Genomic DNA, 9,375 nt, shown 5'->3' on the forward strand with positions numbered 1-9,375 from the left:
AATCTTTTCTTGCACAGATTTTTCTGTGACACAAGCAATGATTATGCAAGGCCATTTATGTATGTGAATTGCTCCGTGATATTATCAGCCAAAATTGTAGGTTGAGGTCAAGTGATGTCAAGTCATTATTTAAAGAAACAAAGGCAAAAGGAAAAAGACAGATTGTAGAGGAGAAATTTAATACATTTTGGCAACATAAGTAGGAAGGTCAGTAAAGGACACGAAGCTAGAGTGATGTCATTATAATTGGCTGTAGTTCAGAAGCGGCAGGGTGGCAGTTAGCCAAAAAGGCACTTTGATGTTGTTTGTTTATATATTGCTATTTAGCTATCCATATCCAGAAGTATGGCAAGTACAGCAGATAATTTTATGGTGGATGATGGATATTGTGGTTACTGGCTTATTTTAAACTTTGTTTGTAAAATACAATGACTATAGCTTATTTAAAGCTTTCATTTTTAAGATGCATTTCCTCTGAACATGCCGATCTGTAGAATCCTCTACAATCTAGACAGGTCAAACTGCTGCAGAGGTATTTTTGAAGTGGAATGGATATAGAGATTTTGAGTTTGGGCATAGCATTTAGGGAAGATTCCCATGATGTTTTAAAATTATGAAATAATCAGATCTCTGCAGTATTCTGTCCTGGCTTCCTGGGTGGTATTTATGCCACGCCTATAAAGAGGGAGAAAGGAGTCAGCTGGAAAGATATTTTCCTTTTTCAGTTTCTCATTAGATTGCACTTTCCCCCTGAGCACCTTGGCTGCTTAAGTAACTATTACTCCATTGGCTAAATCACATGTATTTAGCAAGTGATGGCTTTCTATTGGTTAGAGATTTTATTTATTTTTTATTTTATTTTACTTTATTTGTAATTTACATCCAAGTTAGTTAGCAGATAGTGCAATAATGATTTCAGGAGTATATTCAAGTGATTCATCCCCTATGTATAACATCCAGTGCTCATCCCAACAAATGTCTTCCTTAATGCCTCTTACCCATTTAGCCCATCCCCCCACCCACAATCCCTCCAGCAACCCTCAGTGTGTTCTCTGTATTTAAGAGTCTCTTATGTTTTATCCCCCTTCCTGTTTTTATATTCTTTTTGCTACCCTTCCCTTATGTTCATCTGTTTTGTATCTTAAATTCCTTATATGAATAAAGTCATATGATATTTGTCTTTCTTTGAATAATTTTGCTTAGCATAATACCCTCTAGATACATCCATGTAGTTGCAAATGGTAAGTTTTCATTGTTTTTGATTGCTGAGTAATACTCCATTACATATGTCCATACTCCATTATAAAGACACCACATCGTCTTTATCCATTCATTAGTCGATGGACATTTGGGCTCTTTCCATACTTTTGCTATTGTTGGTAGTGCTGCTGTAAACATTGGGGTGCATGTGCCCCTTTGAAACAGCACACCTGTATCCCTTGGATAAATACCTAGCAGTGCAATTGCTGGGCTGTAGACTAGTTCTATTTTTTATTTTTTGAGGAACCTCTATACTGTTTTCCAGAGTGGATACCAAGTTTGCATTCCTACCGGCAGTGCAAAAGAGATCCTCTTTCTCCGCATCCTTACCAACATCTGTTGTTGCCTGAGTTGTTAATGTTAGCCATTCTGACAGGTGTGAGCTGGTATCTCATTGTGGTTTTGATTTGTATTTCCCTGCTGATGAGTGATGTTGAGCATTTTTTCATGTGTCTGTTAGCCATCTGGATGTCTTCTTTGAAGAAGTGTCTATTCATGTCTTTTGCCCATTTCTTCACTGGATTATTTATTTTTGAGGTGTTGCGTTTGATAAGTTCTTTATCAATTTCGGATACTAACTCTTTATCTGATATGTCATTTGCAAATATCTTCTCCCATTCCATTGGTTGCATTTTAGTTTTGCTTGTTGTTTCCTTCACTGTGCGGAAGTTTTCTATTTTGATGAAGTTCCAATATTTCAGTTAGTGGTTAGAGATTTTAGATGCAATTTTTGTTGCATGCAGATATTTAAAGCAAACCTATCAAATAGAAATATAATGCAAGCCACAATTATGAGTCACATAGATTATTTTACATTTTCAAGTAGCCATATGGAAAAATTAAAATTAATTTAATGATATATTTTCTTTAATATATATCCAAAGTAGTACCTTTTTTTTTTTTAGAAAGAGAGAGAGAAGGTGCAAGTGAGCGAGGGGCAGAGAGAGAGAGAGAGAGAGAGAGAGAGAGAATCCCACAAAGGGCAAGGAGAGAGAGAGAGAGAAGCAGAGCTCACCTGAAGCGGGGCTCATGCTTAGCTGAAGTGGGATTTGTGCTCACCCGAAGCGGGGCTCGAGCTCACCTGATGTGGAATTTGAACTCACGAACCATGAGATCATGACCTGAGCAGAAGTCAGATGCTTAATGACTGAGCCATCCAGGCCCCCAGTAGTATTATTTTTTTTTTTAAAGTAATCTCTATACCCAACATGGGGTTTGAAGCCACAACTTCTAGATCAGGAGCCAGGCACAGCAAAGTATTATTACTTAAATATGTAATCTGTGCCTCTGGCTGTCTTGGTTGGTAAAGCGTGTGACTCTTGATCTCCGGGTCGTGAGTTTGAGCCTCATGCTGGGCATAGAGCTTACTTAAAAAAAACAAACAAACAAACAAAAAAAAAACACCACCACCACCACCACCACCAACAACAACAACCCTTTGAAGCCAGACTAAACTGCATGTAAACTAACTTAAGAATAAAACAAAAATATATGTAATAAAAAAACGCCAAATGCTGCAGCTGGTCTTGAAAGACTGATACTTACTGTTCTACTCCTCTTCTACCCATTCTATATTCTCTGCACCTTTGGCTAAACACTTTTGCTAGTCTAAGTGGTTTATCTAATGGGTGATACTGACCATTCATATTTTCTCAGGACAGGCATCAGCCCAACTACTTACTGTCAGATCTGGGCACAGGCATTCACTTGGTCATTTCCACTGGCTCTTACCTTCAAAGGTCAAGCCACCAACCTGGAGTAAGGGTAGGAGTTTGCTAAATACCAACTATGTCTATTCCAATATAACATGCAGAATAGAGGAAATTATTTCAGGGTTGCTTTGAGGGTCCTGTTGTACACATTGGAAACTGGACCTAGTGAATTTATTTTTACCCTGTGCACTCTGACATGGAATCTTGGATGACTACACATTCTTAAATAATAACTACAACCTTGAAATTCCTACGAATTCTTTCTCCAGTATACAGTTACCCTGAGAAAATGGACATAGGTTTCTGTGAGGAAGAACTGGTTGAATTATTACCATATAATGTTCCCTTGGTATTGCATGGTGATTTCTCATAGATTCTTGACCTCTTCTTCAGTTGCTGGAGGCCCATAGGGGATTTGGGGTAGATCTCGAGAAGGACATGTATTGTCTCGAGAGGCAGAGGTCTTTCTGTTGTCTTCAAGTAAGGGGTAGGGGGTGCTTCTTTTTAGGATGGAGGAATGGAGCACTTCTGATGGGCCCAAAAGGATCAAGAGAACCTGAATATTCAAGATTTTTGAGTGAAAAGAGCTAGATATTCCCATTCCAGGTTTACTAATCCCGGTCCTGATCTTGGCGTTGTAGAATTGCGTATTTTAGAACTTAACCCTCTGTGGAGTTCTGCTAACTTTATGATTCAGTTCTGGGAAAAAAAAATAAAACCTCAGCTTTCTTTGCCTTTCAGCTACAGTAGAGCAGAGATTCTTATGTGCTGCCAAGGAATCCCTCTGGCTTTCACACTTTACCTTAAATTGGTGATTAATTATCTCTAGTTTTTCATTGTTTTTCTCCAGCGAATTGATAGCCCTCAGCAACAGCTACTCTTTCCGCAGTCCCTATAATCACTACTTCCCCCAAATCTCTCAAATGCTTGAGATGTTGCCTGCAGCTAGTGCTTTCTCTTCTCACTCTGTTCACCCCAGGTGAAAGTCTTAACAATTGCATTGCTATAGTCTGCCAGGGGCGGTTAGCACTCCACCTATCACCAGTGATGGAATCCTCACTGCTAGCCATCAGCAGGTGATTCAGCATCAAAGTCCCATTCTAGAATCTGCTTCTCAGGACCACTCCTGACTTCTGCTTTAGGTCAATATTCCCAGAAACTGACTTTGAGATGTAGATTTGCATGTGGGAATTTTACTGGTGAATGGATTTGATACTGCTGCATTGGATTTGAAGGCATTGAAAGAAGTAGGATTAGGCAGAAGGAGAGATTGACAACTGTCTTGTAGTTGTAATAAAGCAGCTCTGGGTTTATATGGCTTTTTAGAGTTGTTCCTAATTAAGGCTTGGGGGACTTGCCCTTTTATTCCCTTCCCCTGCCATCCCAGTTAACCAGTCATTGGATGTGGACTGCCCCCAAGGAGAGGCACGACTTTGGGTTAGGTGGCTCACCTAATCTGGTGGCTTCCCAGATTCAGAAGAGGAATTCAGCTACGAGATTTTAGTAGCCTATACTCCCAGAAGCTGGGATGTGAGTGCCTTGGTCCAGAAGGGTGCTTGCGGGTGGCATGCACCAGATCTATTCCGTTAGATGCTAGGCATAGTATGATCAGCTTCTATGCTAAATACTTATATAAGACATAGAGTGCCCAGAACGATATTCTCAGCCCTTGTTCTCAAAGTAGGGGGCAGGAAACCCCTTTTGGAGGCAACACCTGGAAAGTAAAGATCCAGACTTTGCATCTCCCACCTCTTTCCTCAACCTGGATGGTAAGGGTGAAATTCCCTAACAATTACTAAAATTCTCTTCTAATCACAGGGAAAGTTATGTTTCTGCAAATTTACACTTTCATGACCTGAAGGCCCTTCCCCATTATAATACTTGAAGGCTGGCATAGTTCATGCTGAGCATGTGGGCAGTCACTGACATATTTCTGTAAATAAATGGTGAAAACGTCTCAGTGGAGACCAAGTATTCAAACATATGTGCAAAATTTATGGTGGGGTCATCACCCAGAAAATAGAAGTCTTACAGACCAGGCATCCCATTCAGTAACAGTTGTACATAAAGGACTTAAACACATAGTGAATTTATAGAGATAGATACATTGCGCCCATGAGAGTATCCCTGCGAACACAGTATCACTCTGTACAAATAACTCCTTATGTTCAAAGAAAAATTAGATCATAGGCTAGGTCAAAGATGAGACCCAACGATTTCATTTATTGTATGATTAATATTATTATCTCATTTTGTGATATACTTAGATGCAATCTTCTTAGGTGCAGACTTTAGTCATTTATATAACTTATGTACAATTTCTTTTGAGCACGAGGCCATATTAACCAGAAAGTTCTGAAATTTCTGATGAAGTTTTGCTGATAATAAGTAATTTCAATGTTAGAAACAAGTAATTATTTGATATAAAATCTCAGTACCAAAGTATTTCATTTTTTTTCCTACATCAGTTTCTTCTCTCCAGTCTTGCTGTCCCATTTGAGTATAAATAGCTACTGGAGAGCATGGACTAGTGTACCATCAACTGTTAACACAAATGGCACTGCCCTATTTGTAACTTTTTGATGAAAGTAATGAACACTGAAGAGTCATGCATTTAAACCCAGATATAGTTTTGTTCATACAATGCTATTAGTTGTCTCATAATTTTTAATAGCTGAAAAAATATATTTGATGTTATTCAAATACGCATAACATAGAAGAAATAGCCTCTATATTAACTTCCTAGGATGTTTAGTACAGTTTTTTTTTTTTTACTTAGCCAGCTTTAGGCAAGGTCTCAAGTTATTGACAGCACAACAGACTTGTTGATTTAGGACTTTTTTCTTCTCTTCTCCTCTCTTCTCTCTCTTTGGCTTTAGGGAACATATTGTTGTGGCCTCCTTTATGTCTTTATCCTATCTGTTTTCCTCAGAAGAATTTGGCTGTGCTGATTGTTCTCTCTTTAAAATAATTTCCCCCTCTCTCAGTTTTTCTGCAACCCTGGTCTCTGGATTACCTTTCAATCTGTCTGTTTCTTTTTTGTTTCTTCTAGTAATTTCTCCTCCTCTATCCTTTAAATATGGATGTTACCATGGTTCTGCCTTTTCCTTCTGTGTTATTCTCCACTTTCTGCCTTTGCTGCTTCATCTTCGTCCAGTACTCCAGAATGATCTTCCAGTACATCAATGACTTCCAAATTTCTCTGTAAACAGAGAGGGCCATCTTTACAAAGAGGTCCCACAGGCTTCTCACTTTCTACCCCAAACTGAATCACTAGGCACATGGTGAAGTTTAGTTTGAATAGTCACAGACTGGGAGGCAGAAATGCAACTTTATTTTATATAATATTTCATTTATGTCCCAAGAGATATTTATTTAGAAGACAACAGTTTCAAAAATATCTCCCAAATTCAGAATCTAAGTAAATGAGTGAGGTCTTCATTAATTGTTCATTCATTAAATAAATTTTAACTGATTATGTGGGGTAATGTTTTTCCACATTTCTGTGATAAGAATCATTTGGAGAGCTGGCAATGAATTCCACTAATTAAAACAGGGCCCAGTATGAGCCAGTAACTTGTAAATTTTTATATTTACAAATATTCCAAGATGATTATCATGATCAAGGAAATGTGGGAAAAATGGCTTGTAACCTGCTTTTCAGCTTCCTTTAGATTTTAAGTCTTGAACTACTTACTATTCCCTGAATGACCAATGGGAAAGTCTTATCCAGTCCACTTTAAATTTTTTTTTAATGTTTTATTTATTTCTAGGAGAGAGAGAGACAGCGCGAGCAGGGAAGGGTCAGAGAGAGAGGGAGACACAGAATCTGAAGCAGGCTCCAGGCTCTGAGCTGGCAGTCAGCACAGAGCCCGACGCGGGGCTCGAACCCACGAACCGCGAGATCATGACCTAAGCGAAAGTCGGACGCTTAACCGACTAAGCCACCCAGGCGCCCCTTATCCAGTCCACTTTAGGAAAGCAAAGTAAGTTTTCTGAACCTTTGGTTTGATAAACTCTCCTCTTTGGAAGCATCACAAATACTTTATTCCAATTGTTTCCTAGAAGATACTGTTTCTCATTTCCATTTCTAACCCAGCTCTTCTTGATCACGTTTTCCTTAGAGGCTCACCCCTTGAGTTGAGATAGTAATCCAATCAAATCATTGTTAAAAATTGGTTTCTTATTAGCGGATTGTCACCTTAGGCAACCTTTGCTTGCTTCTGTCTTGCTCTCTTATCTCCAAAAACTTAAGAAGTTAGGGTGTTTTGTATGGACTCAATATTTTGGCCTTTCCACTTTAAATCTCATATTAACAACCCCATGTATATCAGCTTGAATTTGATCTTTTTTCCCCTCCCTCCCTACCTTCCTTCCTTACGAGTTCAATTCCCTTTGGCATCATGCAGATAATGCCTACTTATTTCATGGTCATTATCTTGGAAACAATCCTGATGATGTAGAAAATGGTAAAAATCGTGGAGGATGTCACACCCCGCCTGAGTTTGCCATTGACCTTCAGCCAGAGCTTAGGTTGTGAGGGTCTGGGATCTTCTCTGCGCACAATCTTGCGGATGGGGCTGAAAAGCATGAAGCTCTTGGCTAGAATCAGGGAAGCTCCTTCTTGCACAAGTCCTGCATACTGCTGACGGTCACATATCCAGGCATAGAGCACAGAGCTGGCCATGCAGTCTATGGCTGAGGCCTCTGGGAAGCCGCAGCCACTTTGGTCCATCACCACACCCACCTCGAGTTTGAGGTCCAGACTGCGGATGTGGGCAGGCAGGGGCCCTCGGGGGGCACAGGTGGTGAACAGCTTCAGGAAGAGCACCTGCCCTGCCCTGAACTGCTCTCTGCAGCTCCAAGGTGTAGTCCACGTAGTTTCCGCTCACAAACACGATATTTTCCCCCCAACTCCTGGAAGCCGGACAGCTGCGCACCGGCTGCGGGAGGTCCTGCCGGTTGCCCCTGGAATCAGGCAGATTTTGCCAGGTTGGGTCACTTGACGCCTACGGCTACCCAGAGAGGACAAACTACTTTAGCGTCTTGCTTGGTGTTCGGCCGGCTCCCACCGCAGCGGCGCTCAGCCTTCTGGGAGCCACTCTCAGTGACGTCAGCACTCCGGCTTGGTCCGTGGAGAGGTGCGGGTTCTCTAGTACGTATCTCTGTTTGTTCTCAGGTTTGAGGGTGGGTATTATGTTCTCATGCTTTTAAAATGTACGCATCCGTCTGTTTTGAGTATTAGTTTTTTTTTTTTCTTTCTGGTAATTTCTCAATCTCTCAAATTTTCCTCCTACTCTCAAGGATTCTCTTTTTCCCTTTCCTTATTCCCAAGAGGCCATTTGGGTGCAGAGGGAAGCTTTTATAACCTTGGAGCAGTGGGGGAGGGGCATCCGGATCATAGCTTTTCTCCAGTTACTCTTACGATGTCCAGCCCACTCCAGCAGGTCTTTGGTACCCGTCTGTGTCTTTCGCACGTAGACTGGCTCACCTACCTGGAATGTTAACTATCCTGAGCTGGTCTCCACTGAGCTATAAATTGTCCCACTATGGTTTTGAGGTGTGTTGTCTTGGTGATTTCTTTACCACTGCCTCTAATGGTGTGGTTGCCCTTGCAAAATTCCTGGTCTCTTCTATAGCTCATCCTTTCTGCACCTATCATGCAGAGGCATAGTCACCTGGTATGACTGCCTTCAGGTATTCCTGCTTAGGAATGTCCCTCACAGATTACTGTTTTACAATACTCACGCCATGCTGCGTATTGCACTACTCTCCCTGTTGTGTTTCTTTAACTGTGATTCCCCAGGGAAGAATCAGCTCCAAGATTTTTAAATCTATCCTTTCCCTCCCCACAGTGTATCCAGGTGTGTTTCTATCCCATCTACTCCTCCTCGGGGTCTTGGTTCCAGGACACGACAATAAGACTGACATGTCAGTCAGGGTCTTGGAAGACCCAGAGATGGCATACTCAAATTGGGCAATTTCAGAAGAGTTTAGTAGAGGGACTATTTACTACGGTGTGAGGAAACCACGAGGGACAATGAAGGACTCAGGTTAGAAGCAGCAGGATGGCCAGGCAGAAGTTGGGTATCCTTGATAGATGAAGACAGCCTGTGACAATCCCATAAGGAAGGAGATAGTAAAGTTATCCTGACTCCCTTTTCTCCCTGTGATCTTTTCTAGATGCTCCTCATTGGCTGAATTCAGTAAGAAACCAGAGAGAGGGGAACTTGTTAACGCAGCCCATATCTTGATAGAATCCAGCCAGTGTCTTGGGCCATGGAGCAAGTGGAGAATGGATCCGAACCGGCAAGTGGAACATACCCAGCTGACTCGGCTTCCTGGAGGTATAGAGAAAATTGTGTGTGTGTGTGTGTGTCTGTGTCTGTGTGTGCGTGCGCAC

The sequence above is a fragment of the Hyaena hyaena genome, unplaced genomic scaffold (genome assembly GCF_003009895.1).
Source record: "Hyaena hyaena isolate Hyena2069 unplaced genomic scaffold, ASM300989v1 scaffold_461, whole genome shotgun sequence".
NCBI lineage: Eukaryota > Metazoa > Chordata > Mammalia > Carnivora > Hyaenidae > Hyaena > Hyaena hyaena.